The following is a 15399-nucleotide window of genomic DNA, read 5'->3' as shown; positions in this document are numbered from 1 at the left end:
TCTGGCATGTACTGAGGTCTCTTGTGGTTGTTTCTCCATTTTCCCAGGGTTACACTGAAGCACATGGAAGTATGGCTGCTGGAGGATGCCTGTTTACCTGGGACTATGTTGAAGCATATGGTGGTTCTTGGAGCTGGAATCTCCTAGTTCCTCTTGCTATGCCAAGGCATGTGGCAAAGGGGAGGGGGAGCACAGTCCTGATGTTGGTGTTTGTCTGCTCCATGACCCTGGGGCTCAGGATTTCCCACTCGTTTGCTGAGGTGAGACTTGCTGCTGGCTTGCCAGCATGGTTCCTGTCTTGGCATGTCCTTCCCCTTTACCCAAACATATCTGTTGCTTATCCTTCAAGTTTCCTTAGCTAAAAGACTGTTCTACCCCTTCATTCCATTGGCTCCACTGTTCTAGGATTTATTCTGGGGAACTATTTTATTGTTAATTGGAGATGAATATGGGAAATCTATAGCTATTTATTGCTTACCCACAACCTTGGCTCCTGGAAGTCCTCTTAACATTCATTTTTGAGTTCTAAATTTTCTCTCTCCCTCCCTCACCATCCCCTTCCTAAGACAGTAAACGATTCATTATAGATTATGTATGTGCAATAATGTAAAACATATTTCCATGTTAGTGATGTTGTGAAAAAAGAAGTAGACTAAAAAACATGAAAAAATAAAATGAAAATAATACTTTTTGATTTGAATTTATACTCCATCAGTTCTCTCTCTGGGTGTGAATAGCATTATCTCTCATGAGTCATTTGGAACTGTCTTGGATCATTGTATTGCTGAGAAGAGCTAAGCTCATCAAAGATGATCATTGTAGAATGTTGCTGATACTATGTACCATGTTCTCCTGTTTCTGCTCACCTCACTTTGCATCAGTTTATGTAAGCCTTTCTAGAATTTCCTGAAATCTTCCTGCTCATCATTTCTTATAGCAGAATAATTTCTATTATATTCATATATCACAATTTGTCCAGTAATTCCTCAACTGATGGGCATCCCTTCACTTTCCAATTCTTTGCCACCACAAAAAGGGTTGCTGCAAGTATTTTTGTACAAATAGGTCCTTTTCCCTTTTTTTGTGATCTTATTGGGATTAATACCCAGTAGAGGTATTGCTGAACCAAAGTTTATGCATAGTTTGATTGCCCTTTGGGCATAGTTCCAAATTGATCTACAGAATAGTTAGATTGATTCACAACTATACCAACAGTTTCCCAATTTTCCGACATCCCCTCCAACATTTATCATTTTCTTTTTCTGTCATATTAGCCCATCTGTTAGGGGTGAGGTGGTACTTCAGAGTTATTTTAATTTGCATTTCTTTCATCAATAAGCGATTTAGAACATTTCTTCGAATGACTATAGATAGCTTTGATTTCTTCATCCAAAACTGCCTATTTATATCCTTTAAACTCTTATCAATTGCAGAATCACTTGTACTCTCACAAATTTGACTCAGTTCTCTATATATATGGAAGATGAGGCCTTTATCAGAGACATTGTAAAGATTTATTTCCATCCATTCTGTTTTCCTTCTAATCTTGATCGCATTCATTTCATTTACGCAAAACTTTTTCAATTTGATATAATCAAAATTAGTCATTTTCTTTTCTGTGATACTCTGCCTCTTGTTTGGGCAGAAATCCTTCCCTCCTCCATGGATCTGGCAAGCAAACTTTTCCCTTCTCTCCTAATTTGCTTTGAACTTTCTTTTGAGACACAGTTTAAGATTTTTTTCCCTACACCATTGTTTTCCTGATCTTGTCCTCATGCTGATGTCCACTCTGGTTCTTTGTCTCTCTTTCTCTCTGTCTCTGTATCTCTCCAAACTACTTTCTAATTTTTAGGGAAGGTGCCTCGTATCGCACAGGTTCGTAGGATGCAACCATTTGGAGAAAGGAGGAAGAAAAGAAAGATACTCATGAAAGTGAATTGGTCCTTCATTTAGGACACATTTCTAGGTAAGAAAGAAAAGACAAGTTTAAGTGAGAGTCAAGAGAAAAGTCAGAGGCATTTCACTGGCAGACCCAAACACCATTCTATATTCAGTCTTTTGTCAAAAGGAGCTCAGTCTTATTTCCATGGCAGGAGCTAGCTACTCACACCTGGAAATATTAAATCTTTTGTACTTGCATTCATGCCTACTATTCTATATAAGAAACATGAAACTTAACACTGATCGACCATCCTTTTTGTGGATTCATACTTAGTCTCATTACACTCCCTGATATGAAGCTGTCCAATACTTTCTTGGTTTTTAAGAGATGGACATGTATCATCTAGGCCCTGGGGAGTTGGGATTGGGTTTCTTTCATTTCCCTGCTTGGATCTTTGAATAATTCAGTCTTTATTGTCTCAGAAAACCTGTTCTTCATCAAACTGTTCTCATCACACTGCTTTTCACTCATGTTACTAAACAACTCTTGAGCCTTTATGTCCAGGAAGCTCTTTGAACTGGGAAGAGTGCCAACAGTCACAAAGACGTTGGTGGAATATCCTAAAATTCTTGTCTCCCACCAATTGTGCCCTCTGGTTTGGGGGTTTCTTGGGGTTGAAAGTTTACTGCTGCTGCACTTTCTTCATCTCCTTTGCTGCCTGAGGTGCTACCAGACTTTAGGGTCTTGCTCTCACCAAAGCAGCCAGTAGACTCTTTACTCTGCCCTATCAGTGAATCAGGGTAACAACATGACAACAGTTATGCCTTTTTTCAATTGCCTCAGCTGCTTCAGCCTTTTCTTTAAGTTTTATTTTCCAGAAAACCATCCTTCTGTAGGCTGCCATATAAATCTAAAATTGCTAATTCATATGCCTGGGTAATCCTTTTCTGAGCCCCATACCTTCTTTCTACTGCCTGTAGTTGTCCTCTAGACCAAGTTTGACATCCTCCAAGTATTTCTTCTGTTCTAGTAGGAGATTGTCTAGTTTGCCAAATGAGATTCTAGTTCCACAATCTGATTATCAAACTACTGGTTCTGCTGGAGGAGATGGCTGCCATTTTTCTCTAGTTCTTTCCTATAAGTCTTCATGATTTCCACTTCCTACATAAGGTCTGCATGCTTATTCTACATTGACTCCAAATACAGATGATTGACCTATCCATGGACCAACAGCTGCCTGTTCAAGAACTCCATCTCCTCCTAGACCAATTCACTGTTTGAAAGCTTTTGAGAAACTTGGCTGAGCAGTAACTCTCTGGGAGAGACACAGAGTTATACACCTCATTATTGGCCTTCTTTATTTCTGACCTCAGATCTGCAATCATTTTCTGGCGATCTTTCAGCTTTGTCTGTAATTCCTGGCTCTGGTTCTGGAATTCCTCCTGATCATTTTGCAGCTGTCTGATCTGGCTGTGGAGCTGGGTCACCACAGTGTCATGTTTCTCTTGAAGCTGATTATTATCTAGCTTATTCTTTCTGCAGGCTCACTTGCCATATCTGGATGTCCTACTCTTAGAATTTCAACTGATCTTTCATAATAGCTTTGTGCCTCACCAGTGATGTTGCTTTGATCATCTTTTTAAAAAATTATTTGTTTTCCATTTTCAACAATCACTCCTTTAAATTTTGAATTTTCTCCCCCTTCCTCTCTCATCCCTCCCCCTCCGATCCTCCTTCCCTCCCTACCCAAGATGACATGCAATTTTTTATGGGTTCTACACATACATTCTTATTAAATATATTTTCACATTAGTCATATTACATAGAAGAATTAAAATAAATGGGAGAAAAAGAGAAAAAACAAAACAAAACCTAACAAAAATAGAACATAGTCTGCTTCCTTTTGTGTTCCAACTCTATAATTCTTTCTCTGGATGTGGATGGCATTTTGCATCATGAGTCTTTTGGGAAAGTTTTAGGTCCTTGCATTACTGTGAAGGGCTAAGTGTATCAGATACAGTTTTCACATACTATGTCTCTTACTGTGTATAATGTTCTCCTGGTTCTGCTCACTTCACTTAACATCAGTTCATGTAAGTCTTTCCAGGTTTTTCTGAAGTCTGCATGTTCATCATTTCTTATAGCACAGTATTTCTTATAGCAGTAATATTCTATCACATTCATATATTACAACTTGTTCAGCCATTCCCCAAATGATGGGTCTTGCCTCTATTTCCAGTTCTTGGCCACCACAAAAAGGATCATCTTTCATTGGAGACATCTGTTCTGGAGAGTATATTGCTGCCTCTTGAAACGCTCAGCAAGTTACTGGTTGTGTAGCACCAACATTTGGTTCCAAAGGTTGTGAATCTCATCTGAGGGTGAAGAGCCTCCAAAGTGGGCCCAATTGACAGACTCACTGAGCAAAGACAATTTTTTCAACTACTTGGTATGTGCATCTATTCCTTGCCGTATCAGTTTATCCAATATTTCCACTGGGGAAGTAGAGGGCATATAATCTTCCTCTGTGTTTCCTTTCACTCTCTTTACTAGGTCTCTAGTTTTCTTGCTAACAAAATGGTAAGCAGTCTTTGGTTGTGCATTCTCAAAAAGGTGATCATGTGGGAGAGTCTGTCCACTGCCAAACCCTACTTTTTCTATGAGATGGAATTCTTCAAGTGCTACGTGTGAGGATGCTCATCTCCAATGGAGTCTTATTTTCCCTGTTACCAGCAGGGCTTTCATTGGCATACACAGATAGCTGATTTATGGGAACAAAGGCTTGCTTTGCTGTACCAGGCTCAATTTGTCCAGAGAGGAAGTTAGAGGTTCAGTGCTCATACTGGTACTTTGAATATTAGAAGGTGTTGAATGGGACTTTCTCTTGAGAACATGGGAGATTGCCTCAATAGAAAAGAAAGTTAAATCATACTTGAGATACCACAGGCTCAGTTGCTGATCTCAGAAAGCTTCTTTGATACTGTAACTTCTTCCTTATCTTTCTCATCACTATTTTCTTTAGGGACTAGATCACTTAACAACACTGGAAGATCACTCAAAATGACAGAACCTTTGTTTTTAGATCTTTCTTCTAATATCTTATTATCAGAAAGTTGTTGCTGTCTGTGTAGATATGGTCTCATAGAATCCCATCAGTCCTCTTCCTTGGGGACCATGAATATAACCTGAGGAAATGAAGAGATTACTGATGTCCTCAAAGGAGTTCCATTCCCACCAGATTACCAAAGACTTTGCTTTAAAGGTGCGACAACTCAGGTGGGGCATCAACAGATGAAGTTGGAGAAGTGGTCATACCACAGACTGCAGAGTGCTCCACATAGCATCTTGTGATGGCTCACTTGACAGCTGTGTTGTTGAGGAACTCAGTAGCTGAGGTAGCTGCCCTGCCATGTTTAACAATGCCAACTCTAGCGTGAAATAAGGAATAGAAGTAGAACTCCCATAGCTATTCTGTGTGTCAACATAAGGGCTGACAGTGGCAAGAGTTGGAAGATAATGAAAACATGTTAAGATCTGCTGAGACACAGAATGGCCATCTTTGTATGAGGCTTTGGCAGGGTCCAGAGAAATTTTGGCACATTCTATTTCAACATCATGAATTTCTAATCTCTTCCATCTGTGTGGGTCGATTTCATGGTCCTTGGATCCAAGCACTAATTCTGGATGAATTTACACATGTTCCCTCATTGGTTTTACTACTTCTTCAAAGGTCTCCAAGTTTTCCTTCATACTTTAGTGAGTGAATAGAAAGGGCACAAAGTTACAAGGTTACGTTCCATAAACATAAGATAGCATAAACACTGGCATGAAGATAGACAAGATAAATTTCTGTCACATGACCTAGATTCTTCAGGCATGATGATGAAAGATGACCAAAAATATAAAAGAAATTATGAAGGTATTATTTACCTAACTGTGGAATCATTGGTAACATGATTATTAATAAAACTCCTGTTGAGAATATTACTACATCTGTATTATTCTTGATACTTAAGTACAAAAGGCAAGAAAGGAATTTGAAAGAGCTTATGTTTCCATTGTGTTTACAATCTTATGACATCTGCCAGGAATGAGAGGATGGTAAACAAGCAGTAGCTTTGCCCACATATTCATCAATTTTCTCCATGACATCCTTTACATGAGGCTATTTCAATGCAGTCAGAATGCACAATACCTGTTAAGAATTGATTTCCAGACAATAATCCACCAAGGCGTTTTCAAGCATAGAACCACAGTCAGAATTTACTTTCTCTTTAAAGACAATTGCTACATGATCTACCACACCCAGACCTGAGTAATCCAGCATGGAGAACATTTCACCAATATTTGATTGCTGGACTATTATCTTATTTGTACGTACTCATTCTAGTTTTGATACGCATATTAAAACTTCCATAGGCTCTTCATTTGTGCCTCTACCAGATTTAACATCATCATTAATTAATAGGCAAACCACTTCTCTTGGGCCTCAGTTTCCTCTTTCAACAAATGATAGGATTTGATTACATGATCTCTAAGGTCTCTTCCAGCTTTAAATCCTGTGACTGTACCCTCCCCGCACTTGTTTACCTTTCCCGGCTTCTCTAGCTTATAGTGACCCTCCATCTTCTGCATTTGCCTTGAGTACATTCTGCATATACTTAAATTTTTATATGTTATTCCTCCTGATTTAATTTAAGGCCCCTGAGCTTGGAAACTATGTATATATATATATATATATATATATATATATATATATATATATATATATATATATATATATATATATATATATGTGTGTGTGTGTGTGTGTGTATATATATCTATCTACATATATTTCTATGTCTACATCTATATGTATCTGTGTATCTCTCTCTCTCTCTAAATATATATTCATATATGTTTTGGCATCTTTGGCATAGGGCATGTTAGACGGTATACTTAATATTAGCACACTTCTTACTTAGTATAATTAATGTAGCTATTAAGTGCCTAATAAATGCTTACTGATTGGTGATGCTGATTAAATATTGATGATGACATTTGTTTCCTTGTACAACTTTTCTGCTTTCTCGTCTTCTGTAGTAGGTATTGGTGTGTAAGATGCAGTTATCTTCATGGTGGTTTTTATAAGCTCTGCAATGGGAAATACCTTTGTGATAGATGGGTGGTGCAGTGGATAGAGCACTGGACCCAGAGCCAGGAAGACATGAGTTTAATCAGATTTTTATTAGCTGTGTGACTCTGTGCAAGTCAACTAACCTGTTTGCCTCAGTTTCCTCAACTGTAGAGATAATAATAGCACTATCTTCCAGGGCTGTTGTGAGAAGAAACAGAAGATTAAACTTATAATTTGCATTTTACAAGCTTAAAATGCTATATAAATGCTAGTTATTATCTTTAATGAATAAGTATCCTATAAGGGGTATAGCCTATTTCCTCTAGGATTACAATACCAATTCTGCCCATTATTTTACATGCTTCTCTGAGAAAAATTTGTGAATCATCCTTCCCTTTAACTGCAATCTCTTTTGAGTTTACCTTTTCATGTATAGTAATAATGTGACTATTGATATGACTTTGATTCAGGTTCTTTATAGGAGCTCTTAGCCTAGGGTTTCATACATTTCCAAGGGGTATATGAACTTACATTGAAAAAAATCTTCATTTTCACTAACCTATAATTGAGATTTAATATTTCCTTAAATTACGAATATAGGTAATAAACACTAATCTGAGGTCCATAGTGTCCATAAGCTTCAGCACTGTCAAAGGAGTATACACACTCAAAAAGCAAAGGTTAAGAATCTTTGATTTATACATGTATTGATTCACTGATTGTTGAACAGGTTACTTACATTTAGTTGTTGTTGAGTCATTTCAGTCATGTTTGACTCTTTGTGACCCCATTTGGGGTTTTGTTGGCAAAGATACTAGAGTGGCTTGCCATTTCCTTCTCCAGTTTATTTTACAGATGAGGAATTGAGGTAAACTGAATTAAGTGACTTGCCCAGGATCATAAATCTAGTAAGTGACTGAGGCCAGATTTGAACTCAGGAAGATGAGTCTTCCTAACTTCAGGACTGGCACTCTATTCACTGTGCCATCTATCTGCCTCCACATTTAGAGTACCAACAGTTAAATGAATGTTTTTATACGGTCTATAAATTGAGTGATTTGTAGTATCTTTTGCTCCATTTGTGGCTTGGAAATATCTCAAGTGCAATAAAACTTTAAGCATACTGCTTTCCTAATACTTTCTAATATTTTTACTCTTCAAATTTTCCAAGCTGTATATTTAAAGCATAATTTCAATATTCATTTCAGAGAGTTTTAGTCAGATATTCCAAATACTACTTTGGAAACCTATTAGTGCTTTGAAATGTGCTTTTAAAAATGATTCCGTTGAAAATAAATCACAATTTGGCAGGAGTAAACAAGTAGACTTTGAAATCAGAGTGGGATCTGAACTAGGCAGAATTATGTGTGAAAGAATAAACAGTAGATTCAAAAATCTAGAAGGTTCATAACTCATAATGAATTTCTCTACCTGTTCAAATCACTTATTTAAATTTTACATCTTTTATTTCCTCAAAATGGTATCCATTATAATCTAACATCTTCCAGTTCTCCTTCTGAACTTTAGCCCACTCTGGCTTCTGGACTACTATTTTTTTTTACCTTGTCCAGGGATTTATTCACTTTAATAAATCAGCTGTGCCATCACTCTCACAAAAGAAAGTCAGACCTATATTTAGTGATCAAATATAGTGGTTTGATTGACCCTGGGATTAATTGCAAGCACTGGAACTACCTGTCAGAAGATGAGTGGATATTGTTCCTCATTGAATTAGAAAGAGATTTTAACCCATCTTCTTTGTATCTTGACTTGTAATTGTAATTGAATATCAATTTGATAATATTCAGAAGCAGTCCAAAGTAGCGCTTCCTAATAGCATAGCGCAAACTCTATTTTAAACAGCCTAAATTGTTATGGACTTGAAATATGTCTGTCTGTTAGCATTAAATCAATTCCTGTTTCATTAAGTACAAAATTATACCATTTTCCTTCCCCACATTTCCTCCTTTATCTTTCATTTCTTGGCCTTCAGAGGCAGTATCAGGTACAGTATTGCTAATAAAAAATATGCCAGTAAACTTTAACATCTGCCTCTCTTACCAGTGGAAGCACAAGCACTCCATTTCCCTACCACAACATACTGGGATGTTCAAAGTTTTAAGGTCTTAAATATCTGAAACATTCAGAATTCTTGCTAAATATTAAGGATAATGAAAATGACTTGGCAAATAGTCACATTCCTCTTGCCTGGGATATGGGATATCCTGCTGGGAGAATATAATCATAAATTTTTTAGATCTGGAAGGGACCTTAGATAATTATTGAATTTTGGAGCTGCAAGGCACCACAGAGTGTGTGCAAATCAGTTCCCTTATTTTAGTGATTCTCCACCTACAAAAAACCTTGAATTTCCTCTTTCCTAAACAAACCCTCCCCATACCCTACTGCAACCCAAATTAGCATCCTATCTCTCTCTTCACCTGCATTACTCAAAAGCTAAAAAGTGTAACTTGCAATTGCTCCCTTCACTCTAGGCAATCCTTTCCTTCCTCAATCCTCAGCAATCAGACTTCCATCCAGAAGATTAAAATTTCTCTCTCCAAGTTAAAAAAAAAAATTCTATGATTACTTCCAAGTTCAATCATTTTTTTTTTAAATCCTGAAAGACAAACTTTCAGCAACATTTCAATGAATTAATAACAAGTATTTATCAGATACCTGTCACTATGCTTGAGGGTCCCTAGAGTTACAAATGCAAATACAAAATACAAATACAAAAAAAGTGAAGAAATCCTTAAGCTCAATGAATTGATATTCTAATAGAGAAGACAAGTGGTCAAGATAACAAGCTGTAAAGTGTCAGGCACTATGCTAAGTTCTGAAGACACACAGAAAGGCAAACCAAAACAAAAACAAAAAAAACGGTGCCTACATTCAAGGAGTTCACAGTCTAATGGAGAAGATAGCATGTATACAACAATGCCCAAACAAGATAAAGACAGAATAAATTGGATAAAGACAGAATAAAATGAAGATAATCTTAGAGGGAAAGCAGTAGCATCAAAGGGTACTAGGAAAGGCTTCTAGCAAAAGCTGGGTTTTTAACTGGGACCTGAAGGAATTCAGGGAAGTCAAGAGATGGAAATGAGGAGGGGAAGAATTCCTGGCATGTGGGGCAGCCACAAGAAGGCATGTGTCATTACATGGCAGAGTATGTAGAGAAATAAAGTGTAAGAATACAAGAAAGGTAGGCAAGAACCAGGTTATGAGTGTCTAGAGGACTGAATAAGGACAAAAGTCCCAATTTTTTTCAAAAAGGGAAGGTAATGGAATCTGTAAACTATAGGCTAGTGAGATTGGCCTCAATTCCTAGAAAAATCTTTAAAATAAATTATTGAAGAGATGTGTAAGGTTTGTAAATTAGGGGAGCTCCTGAGCATTTTGTTTTCTAATCAATCTGTTGACGTTGGAGAATACAAATTATGGGCTTTTGTTTAGAGGCACTTGAGGAGTACCTCACCATGAAGAGAGTGAGTGTGTTTCTTGGTACCTTGCTGATAGCAGACAGAGAACTCAAGGTGATTGACTGACAGATTTAGGGGGATGAATTCTTGTCAGAGATTCTAGTCTGATGTTTATGAGTAAAAGAGACCTGGGAGAGCATTGGTTAGAATAGATTGGAGAGGATAGACTCAGAGGCACAAGGAGAAAAGTTATCCTTAGGAAGAAGAATTAGTTCAGTCTGTTAAACTAGAAGAAAGGATGGATAAAAGAGGAAAAGGAGTTTTAAGTTAAGGAATAGGGGAAGCAAAGGAGCACCTGATGAATCTTCACTGTTTTTAGTAATTAAGTGAGATGAAAGCTCATCTACCAAAGAGGAGAGACAAAACTTTGAAGACCTGAGGAAAAAGGAGAAGGTTTTGAAGAAGGATGATGGGGAGTTAATAGGAAGGTGAAATAATTTCCATGTAGAATCAAGGGTCTTGTTGAGATCAGATAATCATTTCTCTAGACTAAATTCCTTGAGAAAGTCATTCAAATTTGGTTCTTCTATGTCCCCTCCTCTCACTTGACTCAATTATCATCTCTTAGCAGATGATTTTCAAATTACTTATGAAGCCCTAACTTTCTCCTGAAAGGCTCATAACCTTGGTATCATCCTTGATTACTCTCTCACATTTATGCTATATATCCAGTCTCTTCCAAGTTTTGTCTTTTGACCTCTATGATATCCACTTCTTTCTACTCCCACAGGTAATACCCAGGTACAGATTTTTATCCCTTCATACCTGGACTATTGCAATAACTTTTTGATTGGGGTCTCTGCTTCAGAACTCTCCCCATTGCAATCCATTCTCCATTTAGCTGCCAAAATAATTTTTTTTTTAAATTGATTTTTAACATTTATTTTCACACAATTTTAGGTTACAAATTTTCTCCCCTTTTATCCCCTCTCCCCCCCAAAACCCCAGCTTTCTAATTGCCCCTGTGACCTATCTGCTCTCTCCTCTATCCTCCCACCCTGCCCTTGTCTCCGTCTTCTCTTTTGTCCTGTAGGACCAGATAGCTTTCTTGACCCCTTAACCTGTATTTCTTGTTACCCAGTGGTAAGAACATTACATTTGGTCCTAACACTTTGAGTTCCAACCTGCTTAGCTCCCTCCCTCTCCACCCCTTCCCCTTGAAAGACAGGCAATTCAATATAGGCCATATCTGTTTAGTTTTGCAAATGATTTCCATACTAGTTGTGTTGTATAGGACTAACTATATTTCCCTCCATCCTATCCTGTCCCCCTTTACTTCTATTTTCTTATGGTCCTTTCCCTCCCCATGAGTGTCGACCTCGTATTGCATTCTCCTCCCCATGCCCTCCCCTCCATCCTCCCCCCCACCCTGCTTGTGCCCCTGTCCCCCACTCTCCTGTATTATGAGATAGGTTTTCCTATCAAAATGAGCGTGCATTATATTCTTTCCTTTAGTGGAATGTGATGAGAGTAGACCTCATGTTTTTCTCTTGCCTCCCCTCTTTATCCCACCACTAATAAGTCTTTTGCTTGCCTCTTTTATGAGAGATAATTTTTCCCATATAACTTCTCCCTTTCTCCTCCCAATATTTCTCTCTCACTGCTTGATTTCATTTTTTTTTTAATATATGATCCCATCCTCTTCAATTCACTCTGTGCATTCTGTCTCTATGTATGTGTGCGTGTGTGCATGTGTGTGTGTGTGTGTACTCCCACCCAGTGCCCAGATACTGAAATGTTTCAAGAGTTATAAATATTGTCTTTCCATGTAGGAATGTAAACAGTTCAACTTTAGTAAGTCCCTTATGATTTCTCTTTGCTGTTCGCCTTTTCATGGTTCTCTTCATTCTTGTGTTAGAAAGTCAAATTTTCTTTCCAGCTCTGGTCTTTTCATCAGGAAGATTTGAAAGTCTTCTATTTCATTGAAAGACCATTTTTTCTCCTGAAGTATTATACTCAGTTTTGCTGGGTAGGTGATTCTTGGCTTCAGTTCTAGTTCCTTTGACTTCTGGAATATCCTATTCCATTCCCTTCTATCCCTCAATGTAGAGGGTGCCAGATCTTGTGCTATCCTGATTGTATTTCCACAATACTTGAATTGTTTCTTTCTAGCTGCTTGCAATATTTTCTCTTTCACCTGGGAATTCTGGAATTTGGCCACAATGCTCCTAGGAGTTTCTCTTTTCGGATCTCTTTCATGCGGTGTTCTGCGGATTCCTTGAATATTTATTTTGCCTTCTGGTTCTAGAATCTCAGGGCAGTTTTCCTTGATAATTTCATGGAAGATGATGTCTAGGCTCTTCTTTTGATCATGGTTTTCAGGTAGTCCCAGAATTTTTACATTGTCTCTCCTGATTCTATTTTCCAGGTCAGTTGTTTTTCCAATAAGATATTTCACATTATCTTACATTTTTCGAATCTGCGTGGTATGTTCTGAGATATCTGTCTTTCTCTAAAAGTCCTTAGTGTCCATCTGTACCATTCCAGTTTTGAAAGATCTATTTTCTTCAGTGAGCTTTTGAATCTCCTTTTCCATTTGGTTAATTCTGCTTTTGAAAGCATTCTTCTCCTCATTGGCCCCTTGCACCTCCCTTGCCAGCTGAGTTAGGCTAGTTCTCAAGGTGCCAATTTCTTCAAGATTTTTTTGGTTTTCCTTTAGCAGGGAGCTGATCTGCTTTTCATGCTTCTCCCTCATCCCTCTCATTTCCCTTCCCAGGCTTTCCTCCACCTCTCTAACTTGATTTTCAAAATTCCTCTTGAGCTCTTCCATGGCCCGAGCCCATTGGGTGGGCTGGGACACAGAATCCTCGATTTCTGTGTCTTTGCCTGATGGCAAGCATTGTTCCTCCCCATCAGAAAGGAAGGGAGGAAGTGTCTTTTCTCCGGTAAAGTACCCTTCAATAGTTTTATTTCTTTTCCCTTTTCTTGGCATTTTCTCCAACCAGTGGCCTGACCTCTGAATGTTCTCCTCACACCCACCTCGCCTCCTGGTCCTCCCAGCCAGTGTTTGGGGACTGAGATTCAAATGCTGCTTCCCGCCTTAGGATTTTTGGCGGGAGCAGGGCTGCTATTCAGTGTGAGAATTAAGTTCAGGTGGTCAGGGGCAGGGCCACCTCTCAGGCATAGTTCCCTCTGGGGGTTTATGCACAGACCTTCCACAATGGATACAGGCTCCTGCCCGTTTGGGGAGCCCCTGTCCGCAGCCGCCTCTCAGCCCCCACCTCCCGGGGGGGGCCTGAGCCTTGGGGGCACCCCACTCCCCTCTCAACCTGCCAAAGAGACTCTCTCACCCACCCCCATCAGTCACCTGTTGGTGGGGTGCCCATGCCGCCGCTAAAGATCCCGCCTCTGGAGCCCTCTCAGATCTGTGCCTCTCGGAGCTGTGGCTGTCGCCGCCACCGCAGGTCCGGGCTGGACTCCGCGTCTGCAGCACGACGGACCTTTTGCGAGAGGTTTGCAGGTCCCTCTGTGGGTGGGGGGACCCACGTGGCCGCTGGAGATCCCGTCCCCGTAGCCCTCTCGGATCTCCTCCCCTCAGTGTCACAGCCGCGGCAGGGCCGCACTCCACTCCCCGTCCGGCGCCCAGTCCGCGGCACGAAGGACCCCCCGCGAGAGGTCCGCAGGTCTCTCCGGAGCAGGAATCTCCCTCGCTCCAATACTCCGTGGTCTCTGGGTGCAGAATTCGCCCTGGCTTGGTCCCCTCTAGCCGTTCTGTGGTTTGTGTGTTCGGAGCTATGTGTATGTGCATCTTTCTCCAAAATGATTTTCATAAAGTCCAAGTTTTGACCATGTTGCCCTCCCCACTCTCACCCCCCATTCAACAAGCTACTGTGGTTTTATACGACTTGTAGAATTAAATATGAAATCTTGTTTGTATTTTAAATCTTTTCACACCTGGCCCCTTCCTACCTTTCCAGTTTTTTTTTTTTACATTTCACTTATATTTGTAACACATTTAGCACAGTGTGTGGCATATAGTAGGCACTTAACAATATGTGTTCCTTTCTCTTCAACCCCTTTCACACACTATAACATCCTGTGACACTAGACTTCTTGATGTTACTCACTCATCACATCTCTCAATTCCATGTCCTTTCACTGGATGCTCTCCATGTCTGAAATACTCTTCCCCACACCTCCACTACCTTCTTCCATAGTTTCTTTAAGACTCAGTTGAAATCCTATATTTGACTGGAAGCTTTGTTGGTCTCCTTCTCACTGACCCCACGTTTTTCTGATAATGCCTTCCTTTTTAGATTACCTTCCATTACACTGTATATAATTTATATGTGCATTTTTGGTATTTTGTCTCCTCCATTGAAATGTGAACTCCTTGAGAGAAGTGTTTTTGCCTATCTTTGTAGAGTCAGTCTTTTTTTTTCTAATTTATTTATTTATTTTTAGTTTTCAACATTCACTTCCACAAGATTTTGAATTCCAAATTTTCTCCCTATCTCTCCCCTCCCCCACCCCAAGATAGCATGCATTCTGATTACCCCTTCCTCCAATCTGCCCTCCCTTCTGTCACACCTCCTTTTGCTTACCCATTTCCCCTCAATTTTCTTGTAGGGCAAGATAGATTTCTATACTCCATTGTCTGTATGTCTTATTTCCCAGTTGCATGTAAAAACAATTTTTAACATTCATTTTTAAAACCTTGAGTTCCAACTTCTCTCCCTTCCTATCTCCCTACCCAGACTCATTCAGAAGACAAGCAGTTCAATATAGGTTGAACTGCATAGTCATGCAAGACACTTCCATAAAAGTCATGTTGTGAAAGACTAACTATTAGACTAACTAATATCTCCCTTCATCCTATCTTTCCCCCTCATTTTTTCTATTCTCCCTTTTGACCTTGACTCTCCTCAAAAGGGTTAACTTCTAATTATCCCCTCCTTCCATTTGTCCTTCCT

The 15399-nt window shown here is 39.2% G+C and overlaps 1 pseudogene; it reads right to left on the bottom strand.

The window, feature by feature from the left end:
* Positions 1-2174: 2174 nt before the first annotated feature.
* On the bottom strand, positions 2175-13812 carry LOC140507803 (hamartin pseudogene; annotated as a pseudogene).
* Positions 13813-15399: the final 1587 nt, after the last annotated feature.

Source organism: Notamacropus eugenii, chromosome 5 (assembly GCF_028372415.1).
Source record: "Notamacropus eugenii isolate mMacEug1 chromosome 5, mMacEug1.pri_v2, whole genome shotgun sequence".
Taxonomy (NCBI): Eukaryota; Metazoa; Chordata; class Mammalia; order Diprotodontia; family Macropodidae; genus Notamacropus; species Notamacropus eugenii.
This window is presented reverse-complemented; position numbering and strand designations above follow the sequence as displayed.